Source organism: Hordeum vulgare, chromosome 2H (assembly GCF_904849725.1).
Source record: "Hordeum vulgare subsp. vulgare chromosome 2H, MorexV3_pseudomolecules_assembly, whole genome shotgun sequence".
NCBI lineage: Eukaryota > Viridiplantae > Streptophyta > Magnoliopsida > Poales > Poaceae > Hordeum > Hordeum vulgare.
Window position 1 is genome coordinate 169,546,867 of NC_058519.1, and position 24,875 is coordinate 169,571,741.

Below are 24,875 nucleotides of genomic sequence, written 5' to 3' on the forward strand. Positions count from 1 at the left end.
AAAAATACTGGGCGAAAGAACTACCGAGAGGGGCCACCAGGGCTCCACAAGCTTGCCCACCGCCACCACCCCCCTGGTGGCCCAGGGCAGGCTTGTGGGCTGCCTGACGGCCCACTAGCCCCCCTATTTTGCTATATGAAGCATCCTGGTCTGGAAAAAAAAATCAATCGAGAGCTTTTTCGTGGTTTCGCCGCCGCCACGAGGCGGAACTTGAGCAGATCCAATCTAGAGCTCCGGCAGGACGATCCTGCCGGGGAAACTTCCCTCCCGGAGGGGGAAATTTTTGCCATCGTCAACACCAACACTCCTATCGTCGGAGGGGAGGCATCTTCATCAGCACCATCTCCTCTCCAATCCCTAGTTCATCTCTTGTAACCAATCTTCGTCTCGCAACTCCGATTGATACTTGTAAGGTTGCTAGTAGTGTTGATTACTCTTTGTAGTTGATGCTAGTTGGATTACTTGGTGGAAGAGTTTATGTTCAGATCCTTGATGATATTCATTACACCTCTGATCATGATTATGATTATGCTTTGTGAGTAGTTACTTTTGTTCCTGAGGACATGGGATAAGTCATGCTGATAATAGTCATGTGAATTTGATATTCGTTCGGTATTTTGATATGTTGTATGTTGCCTTTTCCTCTAGTGGTGTTATGTGAACGTCGACTACATAACACTTCACCATATTTGGGCCTAGAGGAAGGCATTGGTAAGTAGTAAGTAGATGATGGGCTGCTGGAGTGACAGAAGCTTAAACCCCAGTCTATGCGTTGCTTCGTGAGGGGCTGATTTGGATCGACTAGTTTAATACTATGGTTAAACTTTGTCTTAATTCTTCTTTTGTACTTGCGGATGCTTGCGAAAGAGGTTAATCATAAGTGGGATGCCTGTCCAAGTAAGGGCAGTACCCAAGCGCCGGTCCACCCACATATCAAACTATCAAAGTAACGAACGTGAATCATATGAACATGATGAAACTAGCATGACAGAAATTCCCGTGTGTCCTCGGGAGCGTTTTTCCTCCTATAAGACTTTGTTCGGGCTTGTCCCTTGCTTCAAAAGGGATTGGGCCGCTTGCTGCACCATTGCTACTACTTGTTACTTGTTACTTGTTACTCTTTGCTTGCTACGTTCCACCTCGCTACACAATCACTTGTTACCGCTACTTTTAGTGCTTGCAGTTATTACCTTGCTGAAATCTGTTTATCAGAGCATTCTGCTCCTCGTTGGGTTCGACCCTCTTACTTATCGAAAGGACTACGATTGATCCCCTATACTTTTGGGTCATCATCTACTGATGCCAAGAAGCAAGCAAGATTCCGTAAGGGTCTGAGCCCTGAGCTTCGTCGTGATTTGCGCCTCCATGAATGTACAAGCTTCCAAGCCCTGGTCAACAAGGCGAACAGTGCCGAGACTGGTCATACCGACTATGAAGCCACAAAGAAGTACTCTTGTTCTTTGGCTCGTCATCTGGTTCCGTGTTCCCAAAATGCAGACTGTGGGTTCCAAATAGTTCTCTGCCGCGAAGATACACTCCGAGGCCATCCTATGTGGTGCCACAGATGAATCAGACCAACCCTCCAGCAAAAACCTATGGTGGTCCAGCTAGCAATGTTGCACCACGTGCGAATCACGTGATCTGTTACAGGTGTGGAGAACTAGGGCACTACTCCCGAGAGTGTCCTCATAATGTGGGTGCCAAGGAACCCGGAAAGTCCGTTGGGCAAGGCAAGTCAACCAAAGCTTATTATGTGATGCCAACTCCTGCACGTGGTCGTGTGAACTATGTTTCAGCAGAAGAAGCTGGAGAGGATCCCGACGTCATGCTGGGTATGCTCCTTATTAATCATCACCCAGCGTCTGTTCTTTTTGACACTGGGTCTTCTCATTCCTTCATTTTAGAAAGTTATGCACAATTGCATAACTGTCTTTCTGTGATATGCCAATCCCATTGGTTGTCCAAACTCCTGGTAGTAAGTGGCAAACCTCCAGGATAACCTATGACAATGAAATTCTAGTAGACACGCTAGTTTTTCTAGCATCATTGATAGCCCTGAAATCTTCGGATATCAATATCATCTTGGGTATGTACTGGATGTCAACTCACTATGCCAAGATTGATACTCATTCTAGAAATGTTCAGCTTACCCATCCCTCGGGTGAGATAGTCAATGTATCTACTCGAGTTGCCAAATGCCAACTCTATTCCCATAATGCCAACCCTCTTCCGGAACTTGAAGACATTCCGGTAGTCCATGACTTTCCGGATGTTTTTCCAGAGGAACTGCCAGGAATTCCACCTGACAAAGGTGTAAAGTTTGTGATAGATCTTGTTCCGGGAATTGTTCCAATAGCCAGAAGACCATATAAGATGGCACCCCTGGAGCTAGCCAAACTTAAGAAGCAACTAGATGAGGCCTGGAATAAAGGTTTCATTCATCCTAGCTCTTCTCCTTGGGCTTGTCCCGTCCTCTTCATCAAGAAGAAAGACAGAACGGATCAGATGGTTGTGGATTACCGACCAGTTAATCTGGTCACCATAAAGAACAAATATCCGCTCCCCGGGATCAACAATCTGTATGATCAGCTCGCTGGATCCTCAGTCTTCTCAAAAATGGATTTGAGGTTGGGATACCATCAAATCAAGATCAAGAACGGGGACATTCCAAAAACGGCTTTTGTCACTCGTTATGGCCAATACGAGTACACTATCATGTCCTTCGGTTTAACCAATGCACCAGCCACCTTCTCTCGCTTGATGAATTCAATCTTCATGGAGTATTTGTATAAATTCGTCGTAGTATATCTTGATGATATTCTCATCTACTCAAAGAACGAACAAGAACATGCCGAGCATCTGAGGCTGGTATTGATGAAACGTTGAGAGCAACGTCTTTATGCCAAGTTTTAAAAATGTGAATTTTGGTTACCAGAAGTGACCTATCTAGGTCACGTAATCTCTGGTAAGGGTATTGCTGTCAATCCTGAGAGAGTTCAAGCTGTCCTTCATTGGACTCAACCTGAATCGGTTAAGCAAGTTAGGAGTTTTCTTGGTCTAGCGAGCTAGTGTCGCCGCTCTGTCGAGAATTTCTCCAAGGTTGCAAAGCCTCTAACTGAACTCCTCAAGAAATATAAAAAGTTCGAGTGGACACCATAGTGTGAGCATAGTTTTCAGGAACTGAAAAGACGCCTGACTTCCGCACCTGTGTTGCTACCACCAGATTTCTCTAAGGACTCTGTTATCTACTGCGACGCCTCGCGACAAGGATTAGGTTGCATTCTCATGCAAGATCGTCATGTGATTGCATACGCATCTCGACAGTTGCGTCCACATGAGGATAATTATCCCACACATGATCTTGAGCTTGCAGCTGTAGTCCATGCACTTAAAACCTGGCGACATTACCTTCTTGGTAATCGTTGCGAAATTTTCACTGATCACCAAAGTCCGAAATATATATTCTCCCAACCAGATTTGAATCTCAGGCAAAGACGGTGGGTTGAGTTGATCACGGATTACGACTTAGGGATAACTTACACCCTGGGGAAGGCCAATGTTATGGATGATGCACTAAGTCGTAAGTCTTATGGTAACAATTTGATGCTACAATGAGGTCAACCACATCTCTATGAGGAATTTCGGAAGTTAAATCTTCATATTGTTCCTCAAGGATTCCTTTCTACCCTGGTGGTGAAGCCTACTCTTAAGGATCAAATCATAGCTGGCCAGCAGCATGATAAGGGTATATCACGGATCTGGGAGAATATTATTAGTCGAAATGCTAATAAATTCTCCATGAATGATCAAGGTGTTGTGTTCTTCCAGAACCGTCTAGTGGTTCCTAAGAATCCACATCTAAGGTAGTTAATCCTTAAGGAAGCTCATGATTCTCCTCTCACCATTCATCCTGGTAGTACTAAGATGTATCAGGACCTACGCCAGAGGTTTTGGTGGACTAGGATGAATAGAGAAATTGATGAGTTTGTTGCTAACTGCGACGTTTGTCATCGAGTTAAGGCAGAACATCAAAGGCCTGCTGGCACCCTTCAACCCTTAGCTATTCCTGAATGGAAATGGGATAAATTCAGTATGGATTTCATCACCGGATTTCCCAAGACCAAGAAAGGAAATAATGCTATATTTGTGGTCATTGACCGTCTCTCCAAAGTAGCTCATTTTCTTGTAGTTCGTGAGAGTATACAGCTACCCAGCTAGCAGAGTTATATATCTCTCGAATAATGTTTCTTCATGGTGTTCCCCTGGAGATTAACTCAGACCGTGGAAGTATCTTTACTTCTCACTTCTGGGAAAGTTTTCAGAATGCTATGGGGACTCACTTATCTTTTAACACTGCTTTCCATCCTCAATCAAGTGGTCAAGTAGAAAGAGTGAATGAAGTCCTAGAAGATATGCTCCGAGCTTGTGTTATATCGTTCGGTATGAATTGGGAGAAGTGCCTTCCATTCGCTGAATTTGCTCATAACAATACTTATCAATCAAGCTTGGGCAAAGCTCCTTTTGAAGTTCTCTATGGACGAAGATGTCGAACACCTCTTAATTGGTCAGAAACCGGGAAGAGGCAACTCTCTGGCCCGGATATGATCCAGGATGCAGAAGAGCAGGTTCGCATTATTCGTCAAAAGTTGAAAACAGCGCAGTCTCGTCAAAAGAGCCAATATGATCGTCATCATTAGGTTGTGACCTTTGACGTTGACGAGAAGGCTTACCTTCGGGTTACACCTTTGAAGGATACCCATCCATTCGGTATCAAGGGGAAGTTGGCTCCTCGTTACATTGGTCCTTTTCGCATTCTTGCCAAACGAGGAGAAGTTGGCTACCAGTTGGAACTTCCTCCGCATCTTTCCAAGGTTCATGATGTTTTCCACGTCTCGCAACTCAGGCGTTGCTTTTCGGATCCTATCCGGAAAGTGGACCACGAATCGCTTGATCTCCAAGATAACCTTTCATAACGAGAATACCCTGTGCGTATTCTTGATCAAGCTGAGCGTACCACTTGACGTCGAAACCTCAAGTTTCTTAAAGTTCAATGGTCAAATCATTCTGAAAAGGAGGCAACATGGGAAAGAGAGGATCGTCTCCGACTTGAGTATCCCGTGCTATTCCCGACGACTTCCAAATCTCGGGACGAGATTCTTTTGAGGGGGGGGGGGGTGAGTTGTCACATCCCTGATCCTTATTAGGTTTAGTAAGATGTGCTCATGTTTTCTTCAATGCATCCAAGGAAATGAAATGAAAACCAAAGCAAAATCCTAACAACCCCTCATTCAAAAGCATTCCAAAATTGATGTCAAATCAATGAACCCAAAATGGCCTTAAGAAAAGTCCACATTTTCTCATAAATGTTGAAAACAAAATATCAGAGGTGAAACTTATTTTTAAACCACTTTTGGCATTTTAAATTTAAGTTAAAAGCTACTAAAATCAATTATATATTTGATTTCAAATAATTCAAAGTGTCCAAAAATGTTGAAAACTTTGTGAGTGGTTGGAAATATTCCATCTAACACTCTCGTATTTTTCAAACTTTTTTTAGGAATAGTTTGGAGCCAAAATAAATGAAACAATATCAGAAAGAATAAAACAGAAACAGAAACAGAAAAGAAATGCAAAAATGCTTACCTGACGCTCACCTAAGACCCAGCCCACCTAGCGCGTGTCGTCTTCCTCCCTGCCAGTCGAAGCAGAAGGTGGCCGCCGCTCAATCCGGCGCGCCCACGCAGCTGCGTGCCTGCCTGGCCGCCTCGTCACGCTGGCGTGGTCGGGGATAAGCTCCCCGAGGCCTCCCCGAGCTCATCCCCTCCCCATTCGCTCTGTACTCTCTTCCCCTCTCGGCCGCCATGACCGCAAGCTCAAGCTTGAGCTCGCTGATTTTTGCTGTGTATCCCTTGCAACGGCGCCAGAAATAGTTGTGTCGACGGCACCAGGAATCCTTCAGCTGCGCTACGCCTTAAGGGACTTCCTAGGCAAGTATGCAAAGGATTTCCCCCGTGGCCTTGGAGCCTTGCGTTGGTGTTCCCTCGAAGCAGAAAGGGTGATGTAGCACAACGACGGTAAGTATTTCCCTCAGTTTGAGAACCAAGGTATCAATCCGGCGGTAGAGTATCTCAAGATCTTGCACAAACACAAAAGCTTGCACCCAACGCTATGAAGGGGTTGTTAATCCCTTATAGATTGTTTGCCAAGTGAGAACTGAAAACAACAAAGTAACAAAGCAAAGTAAAAGCGGAGGTGTAAACGATGGATGTGAATAGACCCGGGCGCCATAGTGTTTACTAGTGGCTTATCTCATGAAAGCAAGTAGACGGTGGGTAAACAAATTACTGTCGAGCTATTGATAGAACCGCGCAAAGTCGTGACGATATCTATGCAATGATTATATCTATAGGCATCACGTCCGAAATAAGTAGATCGATACTTTCTGCATCTACTACTATTACTCCACACGTCGACCGCTATCCAGCATGCATCTAGTGTATTAAGTCCATAAGAACAGAGTAACGCCTTAAGCAAGATGACATGATGTAGAGGGATAATCTCAAACCAATGATAAAAACCCCATCTTTTTACCCTTGATGGCAACTACTTGATGTGTGCCTTGCTGCCCCTACTGTCACTGGGAAAGGTCACCACATGGTAGAACCCAAAATCAAGCACTTCACCCTTTGCAAGAATCATAGATCTAGTTGGCCAAACAAAACCCAAGACTCGGAGAGACTTACAAGGATATCAAATCATGCATATAAGAAATCAGCAAAGACTCAAATATATATCATAGATAATCTGATCACAAATCCACAATTCACCGGATCTCGACAAACACACCGCCAAAGAAGATTACATCGGATAGATCTCCATGAAGATCATGGAGAACTTTGTATTGAAGATCCAAGAGAGAGAAGAAGCCATCTAGCTACTAACTACGGACCCGTAGGTGTGAAGTGAACTACTCACGAGTCATTGAAGGGGCGATGATGATGATGAAGAAGCCCTCCAACTCGAAAGTCCGCTCCGACAGGGCGCCGGGAAGGGTCTCCAGATGAGATCTCGCGGAAACGGAAGCTTGCGGCGGCGGAAAAGTAGTTTCTAGGCTCCCCTGATTTTTTGCGGAATATTTGGGAATTTATAGGCCAAAGACCTAGGTCAGGGGGCAGCGAGGGAGGCCACAAGCCTGCCCACCGCCGCCTCCCCCTGGTGGCGGAGTGGGGGCTTGTGGGCTCCCTGGAGCCCACCTGGCTTGGCCCAAAAGCCCCGTGGTCTTCTTCCGTTCGGGAAAAAATCATTTCGGGGTTTTTCTTCCATTTGGACTCCATTCCAAAATCAGATATGAAAAGAGTCAAAAACACGGAAAAAACATGAACTGGCACTTGGCACTAAATTAATAAGTTAGTCTCAAAAATATATAAGTGGGTCCAGCCCTGATAATTAATCTATTAAGTGAAATTTAAACTAAAAACTGGCCAGAGTCACTGACTAGTGGGTCCCACTGGTCAGGTTTGACTTTCAACGGCCACGTGGACCTGCTGATGTCATGCTGATGCAATAAAGGTTTTTCTGTTTAAAAATAATTCCAGAATAAGTTCAAAACTTTGGAAATTCATAGAAAATTGAATATAACTCCAAATTTGACAAATAATATATGTAAATGGATCGAAAAAATTCAAGGAATCCAATGGTGCTAGTTTCATGCATAAAAACAAAGGTATGAAACAGCATCACGTCAAATCAATTAAAAGAATGTAATAAATTATAATTCAAATGATATTTGAATTAAGATTTCAAATCAAGATCACCCCAAAGGGTTCTGTTGTTCATCTCAAACCATGCTACATTGCATTTCATGCATCATTTTGTTGAATATTTTGATATTGATTGATTGTTGTTATTCCGGTAGGCTCCGCCCCTCCGGATACGTCTGGTTATCCGACTGACGGATATCATCCCTCTACTGAGCAACACGGCAAGCAACCATTTTGATCATCCCGATAAATCCCATGTTCTCGCTCCTGCAATTATTTCTTGCATTAGGGCAAATGCTTTCACTACTTTTACCACATTAGTTGAACCCACTTCCTCTGCATGACCTGTCCTTGTCACAGTAAATAGCTGAACCTTGCAACCTAGCATACCTGGTAGATGCTTGAGCCATGATGTGCCTTATCCTGCTATGCATGCTATGCTTAGAGTTGTGTATGGTCTGTCATCTGGTGATGAACAGAATTGTGAGAATGTGTTCAGTAAGTAAAGGTTGTGTGTTGAACCTGATTTGGTAAAGGTACCGGTGAAAGGCTAAGTAGGAGTACATGACGGGTTGTTTCATTGGAACCGTCCTTAGCAACTGAGTTCCGTGTATGTAATCCAAGACGAGATACTTGTTGGAAATATGCCCTAGAGGCAATAATAAAATGGTTATTATCATATTTCCTTGTTCATGATAATCGTCTATTGTTAATGGTTTAATTGTATTAACAGGAAGCAGTAATACATGTGTGAATAAATAGATCACAATGTGTCCCTAGCAAGCCTCTAGCTGGCTAGCTCGTTAGTCAATAGATTATCATGGTTTCCTGATCATGGGCATTAGATGTCATTGATAACGGGATCACATCATTGGGAGAATGATGTGATGGACAAGACCCAATCCCAAGCATAGAACTAGATCGTATTGTTCGTATGCTAAAGCTTTTCTAATGTCAAGTGTCTTTTCCTTCGACCGTGAGATTGTGCAACTCCCAGATACCGTAGGAGTTCTTTGGGTGTATCAAACGTCACAACGTAACTGGGTGACTATAAAGGTGCACTACGGGTATCTCTGAAAGTGTCTGTTGGGTTCGTACGAATCGAGATTGGGATTTGTCACTCCGTGTGACGGAGAGGTATCTCTGGGCCCACTCGGTAGAACATCATCATGAGCTCAATGTGACTAAGGAGTTAGTCACACGATGACGTGCTACGGAACGAGTAAAGAGACTTACCGGTAACGAGATTGAACAAGGTATAGGTATACCGACGATCGAATCTCGGGCAAGTTCTATAATGACAGACAAAGGGAATCGTATACGGGATTGATTGAATCCTTGACATCGTGGTTCATCCGACAAGATCATCGTGGAGCAAGTGGGAGCCACCATGGGTATCTAGACCCCGCTAATGGTTATTGGCCAGAGAGGTGTCTCGGTCATGTCTGTCTGTCTCCCGAACCCGTAGGGTCTCCACACTTAAGGTTCGGTGATGCTAGGGTTATAGGGAATTGTTATACGAGGTTACCAAAAGTTGTTCGGAGTCCCGGATGAGATCTCGGACGTCACGAGGAGCTCCGGAATGGTCCGGAGGTAAAGATTGATATATAGGACGGATGGTTTCGGACACCGGAAGTGTTTCGGGCATCACCGGTAATGTACCGGGACCACCGGGACCACCGGAGGTGGCCCCAGGGTCCACCGAAGGGGGGCAACGACCCCGGGAGGTAAGGTGGGCCAAGTGGGGGAGGGAATCAGCCCCTAGGTGGGCTGGTGGGCCTCCCCACTCAGCCCATTGCGCATGGGGAGAGAAAAGGGCGGGCAAACCCTAAGGCAGGTGGGCCTAAGGCCCACCAGGGGTGTGCCACACCCCTCCTCCCCCCCCCCCTTGGCTGCCGCACCAGCCCCATCTAGGGCTGCCGCCCCCCCCCACCCCAGGAGGGGGAAACCCTCAAGGGGGCACAGCCCCTCCCTTCCCCTATATATACCGGGCACTTTTGGCCATTGGGAGATAGACTTTTGCCTCTCCCTCGGCGCGGCCCTACCCTACTTCCTCCTCCTCTCTGCCGGTGCTTGGCGAAGCCGTGCCGGGAGACCTCGTCTCTCCATCGACACCACGCCATCGTGTTGCTGGAGTTCTTCCCCAACCTCTCCCTCCTCCTTGCTGGATCAAGGTGCGGGAGACGTCACTGGGTTGCACGTGTGTTGAACGCGGAGGTGTCGTAGTTCGGCACTAGATCGGAATCACACCGTGATCCGAATCGCTGCGAGTACGACTCCATCAACCGTGTTCTAGTAACGCTTCCGCTTAGCGATCTTCAAAGGTATGCGTAGGAAAATTTTGAATTTATACTACGTGACCCAACAGTGGCATCCGAGCCAGGTTTTCTATGCGTAGATTCTATGCACGAGTAGAACACAAAAATTGTGGGCGATGATTTGTCAATTTGCTTGCCGCTACTAGTCTTATTCTTTTCCGGCGGTATTGTGGGATGAAGCGGCCCGGACCGACTTTACACGTACGCTTATGTGAGACTGGTTCCACCGACAGACATGCACACCGTGCATAAACACTACAAGGAATATGCTAATACACGACGCTATTTTTTCGTCGCTACATCGTCACGGTTTTTATTTTACGACGATCTCACGACGAAAAACCAAGCGTCAAAAACGGAGCGTCACAAATGAACAGCAGCGATATTTTGATCAAAATCGTCGTAACTTTTACGACGATTCCTGGATTGTCGTAACCTTTACGACGATCCTAAATCGTCGTTGGCAATCAAACCCAGTCCTACGTGGCAGTCCTACGTGGAAAAATTACGACGAAATCAAAACATCATGGTTGAAATCAGCCCAACCCATTTCAATTGATCACATGGGTTGGTTTTATTTTTTTGGGCTTTTTCTTATTGGGCTTCTTTTTGGGCCTTAGCCTATTTACAATCATAGTATTTTTTCGAATTTTTTTATCATTATAATTTCGGCCCTGGCCTTTTAGTGCCCAAATACATTTGGTCCAGTTTCAATTTTGACCTTTTTCATTTTTGAATTCAGCAACTTTTTATTTCATAACTTGGTTTCATTTGTATTTGTTGAGACTTTTCAACCCAATTATTTGTCCAATATTAAATCCAACACTATTTCATATTCAAATCAAGAAAACTCCAAGTCAAATTAAAATCATCCATCATATAACATCACATAATACATCTCCCAGGTTTACATAACACAATAACTCATCTCATGAATACATTTCCTTACACATGAATATAGCAAGAACGGACAGAATTACACAATAGAAATGACACATCTGCTACTATCCCAAGAGTACAATGGACTTCATTCCACTCTCCTATGAGACATGCTCAAGATGCGACAACTTGCCATCCTACAAGAACATTACACTGCACATGAATCAAACAAACGTAAATAAATATAAAAAATATTAGAGTTAGTGTTCAAAACTTAGCAAGTTTGTGTTAAGAACTTGAGCTCCTTACTAAAAACATAATGTACAGCAGTTTGGCCACACCAAAACGTATAGTATTTTTTATTACTACTACTATATGGTTAGATTCAACTACTACATCTCGTTTGGCAAGCTAACAATTAAATTGAGTGTACTGGAGTATACTGATGCAACTAGATTTGCATCCATCGCCTTTAAAAAATTACATGGAAGGATATGCCACCGGACTCCAGTACCCAACAACCAATGATGCGGTTCACACTGACAGTAAAACAAAACAAATTAAACTTGTATAGATATGGACATGTGGTAGGCTGGTGGCTCAGTCTGCCGTCCAAGTGACCAAGTTTAACCGATATAAGTTTAAGGTTTGTCTCCATGTTGCTAATAATGCAACATTTAAAGAATTGATTTGCATACTGCAGAATACTTCAATTAAAGTAAGAGTAAAACATGTTGCTATAGTTAATAAGGTAAGATGCTAGGCTGACCAGTCAAGAAATCTGAAGCAAAAAAAAGGTTTCCAGCAGAAAAAGAAAAAGCTAAGGCATTCCCATCAATGTTTGGCCTCAATCAACATGCCATTCTTTTTAAGAAGACAAATATATAAGCAATAAGCAATACTCACTACTAAATTCAGTGTGTTGTGGATTTCGATTGACAAGCAGATAAGCAATACTCACTCTAAGCTACAAGCACTAGCTAAACCAAGCATCATTTTTAAAAAGTTCGGTTTAAGATACTTCAACGATGGGTGACATCTCAGTAGCATCTCCTAGTAACATCATATGCTTAGCTGACAAACTCCATTGTGTACCACAATAACAGAACCACCTCAAGCATCTCTACAACAATATATATATAGTGATGGCATGCCTAGCATCAGTTTTAAAAAGCTCAATTTTAGATACATCAAAGACCAAAAAAGGTCTCAGTGGTCTAAATGTTTCACATCCTCTGCTCAGCACACCATCATCATAATAGTGTTATTGAACTCACCATCATGGTCGATGGTGTCCTGGACAACCTTGGCCAGTTCCAGCATGGTGAACTCACCGGGGTTGCCCAAGTTGAATGGCCAGTTCCAGCATGGTGAACTCACCGGGGTTGCCCAAGTTGAATGGCCAGTTCCAGCATGGTGAACTCACCGGGGTTGCCCAAGTTGAATGGCCCAATGTGATCACCTTCCATCAGCCTCATCAACCCCTCAACTTGGAAGAGTGCTATTTTAGAAAGCGCATTCCAGATAGCATAGCCATAATTATTGTTCATTGATGGTTAGAGATGACCTACCAAATCAGAAGCGTATTGGAAACTCCTGGTCTGCTTGCCATCGCCGTAAACCGTCAAAGGCTCCATACTTAGCGCCTGCCATTATATTAACATAGAGCATTCGGGTGTTAGTTCAGAAATGAAAAGAAACTTGCGGTTTTTAAACTAGCAGAGCAACAGCGTTGTGTGTTTACCTGAGCAACAAAGTTCCTGACAACACGGTCATCGTCAATGCACATGCGCGGGCCATAGGTGGTAAAGATCCGAGCAATCCTAACCTGAATAGTGAACACAACAAAATACAACAATCACTACACATACAGTTTTATACAGATGGAATGGAAATTCCAGTGCTTGCAACAATATATTAGTACTCCCTCCATCCCAAAATTAATGTCACACCCACAGTGTAATGGAAATTTTGCCAAAACCCCCTCATACCATCAAATCTGTTACAGATAGATCCTGTCTCCTTTCTTCTTCCTCCGCCCGTCAACCTGCTCCTTTGCTGCCCATGATCTGCACCTCCACGATTCCCTCCCAACGCGATCTCGTCTCCTCCTGCCGCGACCACCTCAACCACCGATAGCACATTCCGTGGCCCTGGATCAGAGCACGTCGCCGCCACAGCCCTCGCATGCCGGATTCTACGGCGCACCACCCTAGCTTCCGCTCGGTGGTCAGAGCGACCAGCGCCACCACACGCAACCACCCAACCCATTGCACGCCGCCACCCGGCTGTCACACCGACGTCTCGCAGCGTCCTATCCTTTCCCTGTCACCTGTTGTTGCTGCTGTTTCGACCAAGAAGTGGCAAGATTTTGTTTGTATTGGGAAAAAAATATCAGGAAACTTTTAATCAGGAAATGACAAGATTTTGTTAATTTTGGAAACATTCAATTGGGAAATGGCAAGGTTTTGTTAATTTTAGAAAAATTTAATCAAAAAACTTTTAATCAGGAAATGACAAGATTTTGTTAATTTTGGAAACATTCAATCGGGAAATGGCAAGATTCTGTTAATTTTGGAAACACTCAATCATGTTAATTTTGGAAACATTCAGTCAGACAAGATTAATGATGCTGACATGTTAAATTTCAGAAAAACATGAAGTCTTGCTTTGAATTCTACAGCTGGAAACGCATGCATATAAGTCTTGAATGATAAGCTGAACGTCTAAACTCCACAGCAAAACAGGAAGTCTTGCTCTGAATTTCACAGCTGAAGTGCCATTCAAAAATTGCCACTCTACTGGAAACTCTCTATGAACATTTTGCTTCCTTAACATGCTTGCAGTGGGTAAACCACCTACAGTTTTCTCAAAGGTGCAAAGTCCCCATCATTTTTATCCTTGTTTAGTAACTGATACTTCAGGAGTATAGAAGAGCCATGGTGCAGCCGACAGGACTTTGTTCAGGCAGTAGAAGCAAAGAATGACTTCCTTTTTCATTCAGTTTACAAAATCCTGCTCGTGCTACTACTCTTGCCGTGGCAATAATGTGGGACATGATTATTTGGATAATGTTTTAAACTCTTAAGCTTGGTCATGTACTCATGTGGTCAAAATTCAGAATGGTGATTGAACTTAACTGAATTTTTCAGTAAAGTTTCTGTGAAGACAATTTAACTGAATTTTCAACACATATCCAGATGAATTTTATACAACATGGCCATTTTAACACTAGGAGTATTTCAAAATGAGCAACTGGTGCATCTGCAGTCAAGTTTCTTCAGTCTAGTGAAAAAATAAGGTGGTGCAGGAGAATTTGTCAACACAATTTCTTCAGTCTAGTCACACAGTACCCTTTTAACTTACATCATAAAAGTTCTACTGGCTACCCAACACTATCAGAATCATTCTCAATATATTTACACTGGTATATGGTAGGAGTAGTACTAGTAGCGTTAACAAAGAACCAAAGAAACGTGTAATCGATCAATCGATAGTAGTAGTAGTATGTGCAATACAGCTACGAATCCAACTAGCAGCAGTAGATGCTAAAATCTCTAGCAAGATCTACATACATAGTAATGGTGGTCAATCGAATCGAATCCAAGCAAGAGGAGAGGACACAAGAGACCAGACCGGATCGGATCCCCAAACGAGCACCAAGGAATTGAATCCATGGCGGAATCAGAACCAGACCTTGCACGAGGTAGAAGACGCACACCTGCAGGAAGGGTCAAAATCAGCGGTCGTGAGTGCCTCAGGGATTCCAGGGATCGGAGGGGATCTGGGGTTGAAGGGGGGAAAGGGAGGAGAAGGAGCGCTTAAGGCATTATGGAGCTCGGGTCCGAGCGCGAAGCTGCAAGAGACCCGCTGGAGCATCTCGTAGGCGAAGGCCCAGTGCATCTCAGGCGGGATCTCGCGCCTGATCGGCCCCGCCGCCACCTTGAGCCTGACCAGCGCCGCCACCTCCTCCGATCGCGACAGCAACCCCATCGCCGCTCGGACCGAAAATCCAAAAATCACAAACCAAATCCCCCACCCCTCCCCTCCCCCTCCTCCACTCGGCGTGCCCCTGAGCCGTGCATGAGCGCCATGAGCTCGTTGGTGTCGAGGCTGGCCCGCATCGCGCCCTCTGCAATGGCCACCATGCCACCGGCATCGTTGCCCTCCTGGGCGACGGCCTCCACACAGACGAAGCGGTCACTCTACGGGGAGGCACTCCTCTCCGCGTCACCGTCGCGGCTACCCCTGGTCAGATCACGGCGGTGGCTAGGGTTGGGCCATCCGTATCGGGTGGGATCGGGGGAGAGAGGGAGGCGTCGGCTAGGGTTAGCGCAGACAGAGGAAGAGGAAGGCACGATGGGTTGGGTGAAGTTTCCTGCGGGGGATGGATGGACGGGTGGATGGATGGCCGGATGTTTGCCACGTCACCGATCCATGTCAAAACTCATTCCACCAATCAGATTTAAGCTTGTGTAATTTTCTCTTTTTCTTTTGTTTCTCTTATATTTTTCATCCTATTATTCGAGGTAAACATACAGTTTGTCAAAATTAATCAATATTATGCATATGTGTCTACTTTGGGATGACAAACAATGTGATTTGGGATATTTTCATTTTCTTATAATTTGTGTGAAAATAGATTGTGTGAAAACAGAATTTGTAAGAAAACAATGTGATTTGGGATATTTTCACAAACTAGGATGAGGTGGGATAGAATGGACGCACGAGTGACATGTCAACATAGTTAGAACATGTTACGATGTTTTTATAATCGTCGTAAAAGTTATGACGATCTCATCTTATGCGGTTACGACATTTTTGACTCACATCGTCGTAATTTATATGTAGATTTGATCCCCTCAAATGGCTTACGACAATCTCGGATGAAATCGTCATAGATTTATGATGAATTCATCAACGACATTTTAAAAAACATCATGTATGAGCATATTTCTTGTAGTGAAAGGTGGCTAGCGGGTGTCTGTCTCTCCTACTCTAGTCGGATTGGATTTGATGAAAAGGGTCCTTATGAAGGATAGATAGCTTTGGCATATCATCGTTCTGGCTGTCACGTAGGTAAGAAGGCGTTCTTGCTAGAAACCCAAATCAGCCACGTAAAACTTGCAACAACAATTAGAGGACGTCTAACTTGTTTTTGCAGGGTTTGACATGCGATGTGATATGGCCAAAGTTGTGATGTTGCATGTATGATGTATGAGATGATCATGTTATTGTAATAGGTTTCACGACTTGCATGTCGATGAGTATGACAACCGGCAGGAGCCATAGGAGTTGTCTTAATTTATTGTATGAGATGCAACGCCATGTTCTTACTACTTTTACTTCATTGCTAACGGTTAGCTATAGTAGTAGTGATAGTAGTAGTTGGCGTGACGACTTCGCGGAGACACGATGATGGAGATCATGGTGTCACGCCGGTAACGATGATGATCATGCGATGCCTGAAGATGGAGATCGAAAGAGCAAAGATGATAATGGCCATATCATCTCACTATATGATTGCATTGTGATGTTTATCGTGTTTTTCATCTTCTTGCTTAGAACGACGGTAGCGTTATAAGATGATCCCTCTTAAAATTTCGAGAACGTATTCCCCTAGGTGTGCACCGTTGCGAAGGATCGTTGTCTCGAAGCACAACGTGATGATCGGGTGTGATAGATTCTAATGTTCGCATACAACGGGTGTAAGCCAGATTTACACACGCGAAACACCTAGGTTGACTCGACGAGCTTAGCATGTACAGACATGACCTCGAATACAAGAGACCGAAAGGTCAAACATGAGTCGTATGGTTGAATACGATTAGCATGAAGTTTCTCACCATGGTGACTAGTCCGTCTCACGTGATGATCGGACACGGGTTAGTCAACATGGATCATGTATCACTTAGATGACTAGAGGGATGTCGATTTAAGTGGGAGTTCATACTTAATTTGATTAAATGAACTTAATTGTCATGAACTTAGTCTAAAAGTTGTCTTTATAAATATTGTAGATGGCCAACGTCAACCTCAATTTCAACGCATTCCTAGAGAAAAACAAGCTGAAAGATTATGGTAGCAACTATGCGGACTGGGTTCGCAACTTGAAGCTCATCCTTGAAGCAGCTAAAAATATGTCCTTGATGCGCCGCTAGGTGACCCTCCCGCTCCCGCAGCAGCCCAGGACATTCTGAATGTCTGGCAAACACGGAGTGATGACTACTCTCTGGTTAGGTGTGGCATGTTATACAGTTTAGAAACGGGGCTCCAAAGGCGTTTTGAGCAACACGGGGCATATGAGATGTTCCAGGAGCTGAAGCTAGTTTTTCAAGCTCATGCCCGTGTTGAGAGATATGAAGTCTCCAACAAGTTCTTTAGCTGTAAGATGGAGGAGAACAGTTCTGTCAGTGAGCACATACTCAAAATGTCTGGGTTACACGGTCGTCTGACTTCACTTGGAGTCGAACTTCCGGATGATGCTATAATCGACAGAATCCTCCAGTCTCTCCCACCAAGCTACAAAGGCTTTGTGCTTAACTACAACATGCAAGGGATGGAAAAGACCATTCCCGAGTTGTACTCGATGCTCAAGTCTGCAGAAGTAGAAATCAAGAAAGAGCATCAAGTGTTGATGGTCAACAAGACCACTAGTTTTAAGAAAGGCAAGGGTAAGAAGAACTTCAAGAAAGACGACAAAGTTGTTGCCGCGCCCGGTAAGCCAGATGTCGGGAAGAAGAAAAAGAATGGACCCAAGCCTGAGACTGAGTGCTTCTATTGCAAGGGAAAAGGTCACTGGAAGCGGAACTGCCCCAAATACTTAGCAGACAAGAAGGCCGGCAACGTTAAAGGTATATGTGATATACATGTTATTGATGTGTACCTTACCAGCGCTCGTAGTAGCTCCTGGGTATTTGATACCGGTGCTGTTGCTCACATTTGCAACTCAAAGCAGGAATTGCGGAATAAGCGGAGACTGGCCAAGGACGAGGTGACGATGCGCGTGGGGAATGGTTCCAAAGTCGATGTGATCGTCGTCGGCACTCTACCTCTACATCTGCCGTCTGGATTAGTTTTAAACCTTAATAATTGTTATTTAGTACCAGCTTTGAGCATGAATATTGTATCAGGGTCTTGCTTAATGCGAGAAGGCTACTCATTTAAGTCAGAGAATAATGGTTATTCTGTTTATATGAGTGATATGTTTTATGGTCATGCTCCGCTGGTGAATGGTTTATTCTTGATGAATCTCAATCGTGATGTTACGCATATTCATAGTGTGAGTACCAAAAGATGTAAAGTTGATAATGATAGTCCCACATACTTGTGGCACTGCCGCCTTGGTCATATCGGCGTTAAGCGCATGAAGAAGCTCCATACTAATGGACTATTAGAGTCTCTTGACTTTGAATCATTTGACACATGCGAACCGTGCCTCATGGGCAAGATTACTAAGACTCCATTCTCAGGAATAATGGAGAGAGCAACCAACTTATTGGAAATAATACATACTGATGTATGTGGTCCAATGAACATTGAAGCTCGCGGTGGCTATCGTTATGTTCTCACTCTCACCGATGATTTGAGTAGGTATGGGTATATCTACTTAATGAAGCACAAATCTGAGACGTTTGAAAAGTTCAAGGAATTTCAGAGTGAGGATGAGAATCAACGTGACAGAAAAATTAAATGTCTGCGATCTGATCGTGGAGGAGAATATTTGAGTCACGAGTTTGGCACACACCTAAGGAAGTGTGGAATCGTTTCACAACTGACGCCGCCTGGCACACCACAACGCAACGGAGTGTCTGAACGTCGTAATCGCACTTTATTAGATATGGTACGATCTATGATGTCTCTTACCGACCTACCACTATCATTTTGGGGATACGCATTAGAAACTGCAGCTTTCACTTTAAATAGGGCACCGTCTAAATCCGTTGAGACGACACCGTATGAACTATGGTTTGGCAAGAAACCTAAGTTGTCGTTTCTTAATGTTTGGGGCTGCGATGCTTATGTGAAGAAACTTCAACCAGAAAAGCTCGAACCCAAAGCGGAGAAATGCGTAGTCATAGGATACCCTAAGGAAACTATTGGGTATACCTTCTATCTTAGATCCGAAGTTAAGACCTTTGTTGCCAAGAACGGATCCTTTCTAGAGAAAGAGTTTCTCTCGAAAGAAGTAAGTGGGAGGAAGGTAGAACTTGCTGAGCTAATTACACCCCCTCTCGAACAGGATAGTAGCGCAGCGCGGGAAATTGTTCCTGTGGCGTCTACACCAACTGAAGAGGAAGTTAATGATGATAATCATGAAGCTTCGGATCAACTTACTACTGAACCGCGAAGGTCCACAAGGGGACGCTCCGCACCAGAGTGGTACGGCAACCCTGTGATGGAAATCATGTTGTTAGACAACGGTGAACCTTCGAACTATGAAGAAGCAATGGCGGGCCCGGATTCCAACAAATGGCTTGAGGCTATGAAATCTGAGATAGGATCCATGTATGGGAACAAAGTATGGACTTTGGTGGACTTGCCCGATGACCGGTGAGCCATAGAAAATAAATGGATCTTCAAGAAGAAGACTGATGCAAACGGTAATGTAACCATTTACAAGCTCGACTTGTCGCAAAGGGTTTTCGACAAATTCAAGGAGTTGACTACGAAGAGACTTTCTCTCCCGTAGCGAAGCTGAAATCAGTCCGAATCATGTTAGCAATTGCCGCCTTTTATGATTATGAAATTTGGCAAATGGACGTCAAAACAGCGTTCCTTAATGGGAACCTTAAGGAAGAGTTTTATATGATGCAACCAGAAGGTTTTGTCGACCCTAAGGGTGCTAACAAAGTGTGCAAGCTCCAGCGCCCCATCTATGGGCTGGTTCAAGCATCTCGGAGTTGGAACATTCGCTTTAATGAGGTGATTAAAGCGTTTGGGTTCATACAGGTTTACGGAGAAGCCTGTCTGTACAAGAAAGTGAGTGGGAGCTCTGTAGCTTTCCTCATACTGTATGTGGATGACATATTATTGATGGGGAACAATATAGAAATGTTGGAGAGCATAAAGGCATATTTGAACAAGAGTTTTTCAATGAAGGACCTTGGAGAAGTTGCATACATATTAGGCATCAAGATCTATAGAGATAGATCGAGACGCCTCATAGGTCTTTCGCAAAGTACATACCTTGACAAGATATTGAAGAAGTTCAATATGGAAAACTCAAAGAAGGGGTTCTTGCCAGTTTTGCAAGGTATGAGATTGAGTAAGACCCAGTCGCCGACCATGGCAGCAGATAGAGAGAAGATGAGTTATGTCCCCTACTCATCAGCCGTGGGCTCTCTAATGTATGCCATGCTGTGTACCAGACCTGATATAAACCATGCCATAAGCTTGGTAGGGAGGTACCAAAGTGATCCCGGTATGGAACACTGGACAGCGGTCAAGAATATCCTTAAGTACCTGAAAAGGACTAAGGAAATGTTTCTCGTTTATGGAGGTGGCGAAGAGCTCGTCGTAAAGGGTTACGTCGACGCTAGCTTTGACACAGATCCGGATGACTCTAAGTCACAGACCGGATACATATATGTGTTGAATGGTGGGGCAGTGAGCTGGTGCAGTAGCAAGCAAGAAGTCGTGGCAGCATCTACATGTGAACCGGAGTACATAGCTGCTTCAGAAGCGGCTCATGAAGGAATTTGGATGAAGGAGCTCATCACCGACCTTGGAGTGGTTCCAAGCGCGTCGGGTCCAATGACACTCTCTGTGATAACACTAGGGCCATTGCGATAGCCAAGGAGCCCAGGTTTCACCGGAAGATGAAGCACATCAAACGCCACTACAACTCCATCCAGGACCATGTCCAGAGTGGAGTGATAGATATTTGTAAAGTTCACACGGATCTGAATATTGTAGACCCGTTGACTAAACCTCTTCCACGAGCAAAATATGATCAACACCATAATGTTATGGGTGTTCGATACATCACAATGTAACTAGATTATTGACTCTAGTGCAAGTGGGAGACTGTTGGAAATATGCCCTAGAGGCAATAATAAAATGGTTATTATCATATTTCCTTGTTCATGATAATCGTCTATTGTTCATGCTATAATTGTATTAACAGGAAACAGTAATACATGTGTGAATAAATAGATCACAATGTGTCCCTAGCAAGCCTCTAGTTGGCTAGCTCGTTAGTCAATAGATGATCATGGTTTCCTGATCATGGGCATTAGATGTCATTGATAACGGTATCACATCATTGGGAGAATGATGTGATGGACAAGACCCAATCCTAAGCATAGCACTAGATCGTATTGTTCGTATGCTAAAGCTTTTCTAATGTCAAGTGTATTTTCCATCGACCGTGAGATTGTGCAACTCCCGGATACCGTAGGAGTGCTTTGGGTGTATCAAACGTCACAACGTAACTGGGTGACTATAAAGGTGCACTACGGGTATCTCTGAAAGTGTTTGTTGGGTTGGTACGAATCGAGATCGGGATTTGTCACTCCGTGTGACGGAGAGGTATCTCTGGGCCCACTCGGTAGAACATCATCATGAGCTCAATGTGACTAAGGAGTTAGTCACACGATGACGTGCTACGGAACGAGTAAAGAGACTTACCGGTAACGAGATTGAACAAGGTATAGGTATACCGACTATCGAATCTCGGGCAAGTTCTATACCGACAGACAAAGGGAATCGTATATGGGATTGATTGAATCCTTGACATCGTGGTTCATCCGATGAGATCATCGTGGAGCAAGTGGGATCCACCATGGGTATCCAGAGCCCTTTGATGGTTATTGGCCAAAGAGGTGTCTCGGTCATGTCTGCCTGTCTCCCGAACCCGTAGGGTCTACACACTTAAGGTTCGGTGACGCTAGGGTTATAGGGAATTGTTATACGAGGTTACCGAAAGTTGTTCGGAGTCCCGGATGAGATCCCGGACATCACGAGGAGCTCCGGAATGGTCCGGAGTTAAAGATTGATATATAGGACGGATGGTTTCGGACACCGGAAGTGTTTCGGGCATCACCGGTAACGTACCGGGACCACCGGAGGTGCCCCCGGGGGTCCACCGAAGGGGGGCACCGACCCCGGGAGGTAAGGTGGGCCAAGTGGGGGAGGGAACCAGCCCCTAGGTGGGCTGGTGCGCCTCCCCACTCAGCCCAATGCGCAAGGGAGAGAAAAGGGGGGGCAAACCCTAAGCCTGGTGGGCCTAAGGCCCACCAGGGGTGCGCCACACCCCTCCTCCCCCCTTGGCCGCCGCACCAGCCCCATCTAGGGCTTCCCCCCCCCCCCAGGAGGTGGAAACCCTCAAGGGGGCGCAGCCCCTCCCTTCCCCTATATATACCGGGCACTTTTGGCCATTGGGAGATAGACTTTTGCCTCTCCCTCGGCGCAGCCCTGCCCTACTTCCTCCTCCTCTCTGCCGGTGCTTGGCGAAGCCCTGCCAGGAGACCTCGTCTCTCCATTGACACCACGCCGTCGTGCTTCTGGAGTTCTTCCCCAACCTCTCCCTCCTCCTTTCTGGATCAAGGTGCGGGAGACGTCACCGGGCTGCACGTGTGTTGAACGCGGAGGTACCGTAGTTCGGCACTAGATCGGAATCACACCGCGATCCGAATCGCTGGGAGTACGACTCCATCAACCGCATTCTAGTAACGCTTCCGCTTAGCGATCTTCAAAGGTATGAAGATGCTCTTACCCCTCTCTCGTTGCTGGTCTCTCCATAGGAAGATCTGAATATGTGTAGGAAAATTTTGAATTTATGCTACGTGACCCAACAATACTACCACATGTTGAGCCCTGAAATATGACCCCGCTTGACTTATTAATCGCTTAGTACTCGGTCCAGGAGTTGCAAGTAGTTTCTCGTGTTTATAGTCATGCTGGAGGCCATGCGTAGCGCTGACCTTAGAGGTGGGATATGATGCGGTAGGCAGTGGCACGGTGTACCAAGTGGCACCCGGATGGTGGGCTTGGGAACCCTGCGCACATCGTTTGGGGCCGTGGCGGAAACCTCGGCCAGACTTCCGTGTGGGTTACCCTCAGATAGGCGATAGACCTGGACTAAGTATTAACGTGGTTAACGGTCGTGGCCGACTCCCTCGCTGGGCTTCCGCTTGAAGGTTGTCGAGGTGCATGACATGCACATGGCGATAAGTGGCGAGAGCATGTGTGAAGAAGTACACCCCTGCAGGGTTATGATCTATTCGAATAGCCGCGTCCGCGGATATGGACTACTTGGAAACATATGTTATTCATAGATAACTATAATGGCTACTCTTAAAATTCCCAAGATAAGCGTGAGTGTCGTGGACAGCGTTTACGTAGGGAGACGGAATGATTCCATGATGGAGTATTGTTGTGGTGTTAGTGGACTCGTGTGCGAGAAATCAAAGTTGTCAAAACTATTTAAAAATGCAAGAGGTCTAGCCATGAGTCAAATGCTGGCTTTCCGCATGAAACCCCACAACTCCTTATTGATACATTGCATGAGTAGATAGTTTTTCCTAAAGTCTTGCTGGGTACTTTTGTACTCACGTTTGCTTAACAAATTGTTGCAGAGGTTGTTAATGACCCTAATGGAGGGTTCTACCTACACATCGACGATGACGAGTAGCTGGTATCCCAGCTACGATCTGGCCCTAGGATGGGTATGTAGTTAGTCAGGCCATGTGCCCTTATCTTTCCCTCTGTCTGTACTCAGACAGTTTTAAATATTCCGCTGGCTTGTAAGACTTGTGTGTATGACTTGTGATGATGGGTCGTGAGACCCCTACCTTGTAATATTATGTGTGTGGCTCTTCCGAGCCTTGTAAATAAAGTTTGTATGTTTATGGTTATGTTGTGATGCCATCGATGTATCTATACATATCGGTATGCCATGCGTACGTGTGTTGTACTTGATATGTATGGGGTTCGAATACCTAGCCGTAGGCTTTAGTAGCACTCCTTACAGGGAAATGCCCCTTTGTGATTCCAACGAGCCATGGTAGTTCGCTACTGCTCCGGACACAATGGTTGACCGGCATGTGTCCTTCTTAGCTGTTGTGTCTGTCCCTTTGGGGAAATGTCACGCGATGTAATGGAGTCCTTGTAGCTTGCTACGACTCGTCTACATTCGCTGGTGATCGACACCTGCTTTGCTGGGTCATGTATGCCTGTCCTTGTGCGGAACTGCCGCTTTGGTTTATGACTAGACATGTCGATCCGGGTTCTTTGTCATTGGATTGCTAGCGATACAATTGCATACGTGAGTCAAAAGGCGCAAACGGTCCCGGCTAAGGTAAGGCTGCAGCCGTGGGGATAACCGTGCGTGAGACCGCCAAGAGATGTGATGTGTTACAGGCTGGATTCCTATGTCTTAGGATCGGGGTCCCGACACCGCCTCTGCAGCGCTTCCGAGATCGGGAGCGGCAGGAGACCTCTTCCTGGCACCCTGCCAGAGGGAGGATTGACCTCCGGGAGCTTCTCCACCACCATGGACGCTTCCCGGACGTGCCGTGAGTAATCCTCCTTGGACCATGAGTCCATGACTAGTAGCTATGTGATGTCTTCTCTCCAATCTTGTGCTTCAATGGTTAGTCCTTGTGAGCTGCCCTACATGATCAACGCATCTATGTAATTCTCTTGCTATTGCTATGCTCGGTTTGTTGGGATCCGATGGATTATGAGATTATGATCAGATTGTTATGAGTTATATATTTGATTATCCTTTTATATTATGTTCCTTAGTGATTCATGCATGTTCTCCATTGCTTTTTATTGCTTTGGCCAAGTAGTAGATCGTAACTCCAAGAGGGAGTGTTATGCATGATTGTGGGTTCATGCCCCTCGATGCCTAGCTTGAGTGACAGAAACATGAGACTAGGGGATGTGCTTATTGCCACAAGGGAGAAAA

General features: G+C 45.2%; 2 pseudogenes; both read right to left on the bottom strand.

The window, feature by feature from the left end:
• Positions 1-11,943: 11,943 nt before the first annotated feature.
• Positions 11,944-12,029, bottom strand: LOC123433672 (annotated as a pseudogene).
• An 82-nt stretch (positions 12,030-12,111) lies between these two features.
• Positions 12,112-12,198, bottom strand: LOC123433667 (annotated as a pseudogene).
• Between the last annotated feature and the right edge of the window lie 12,677 nt (positions 12,199-24,875).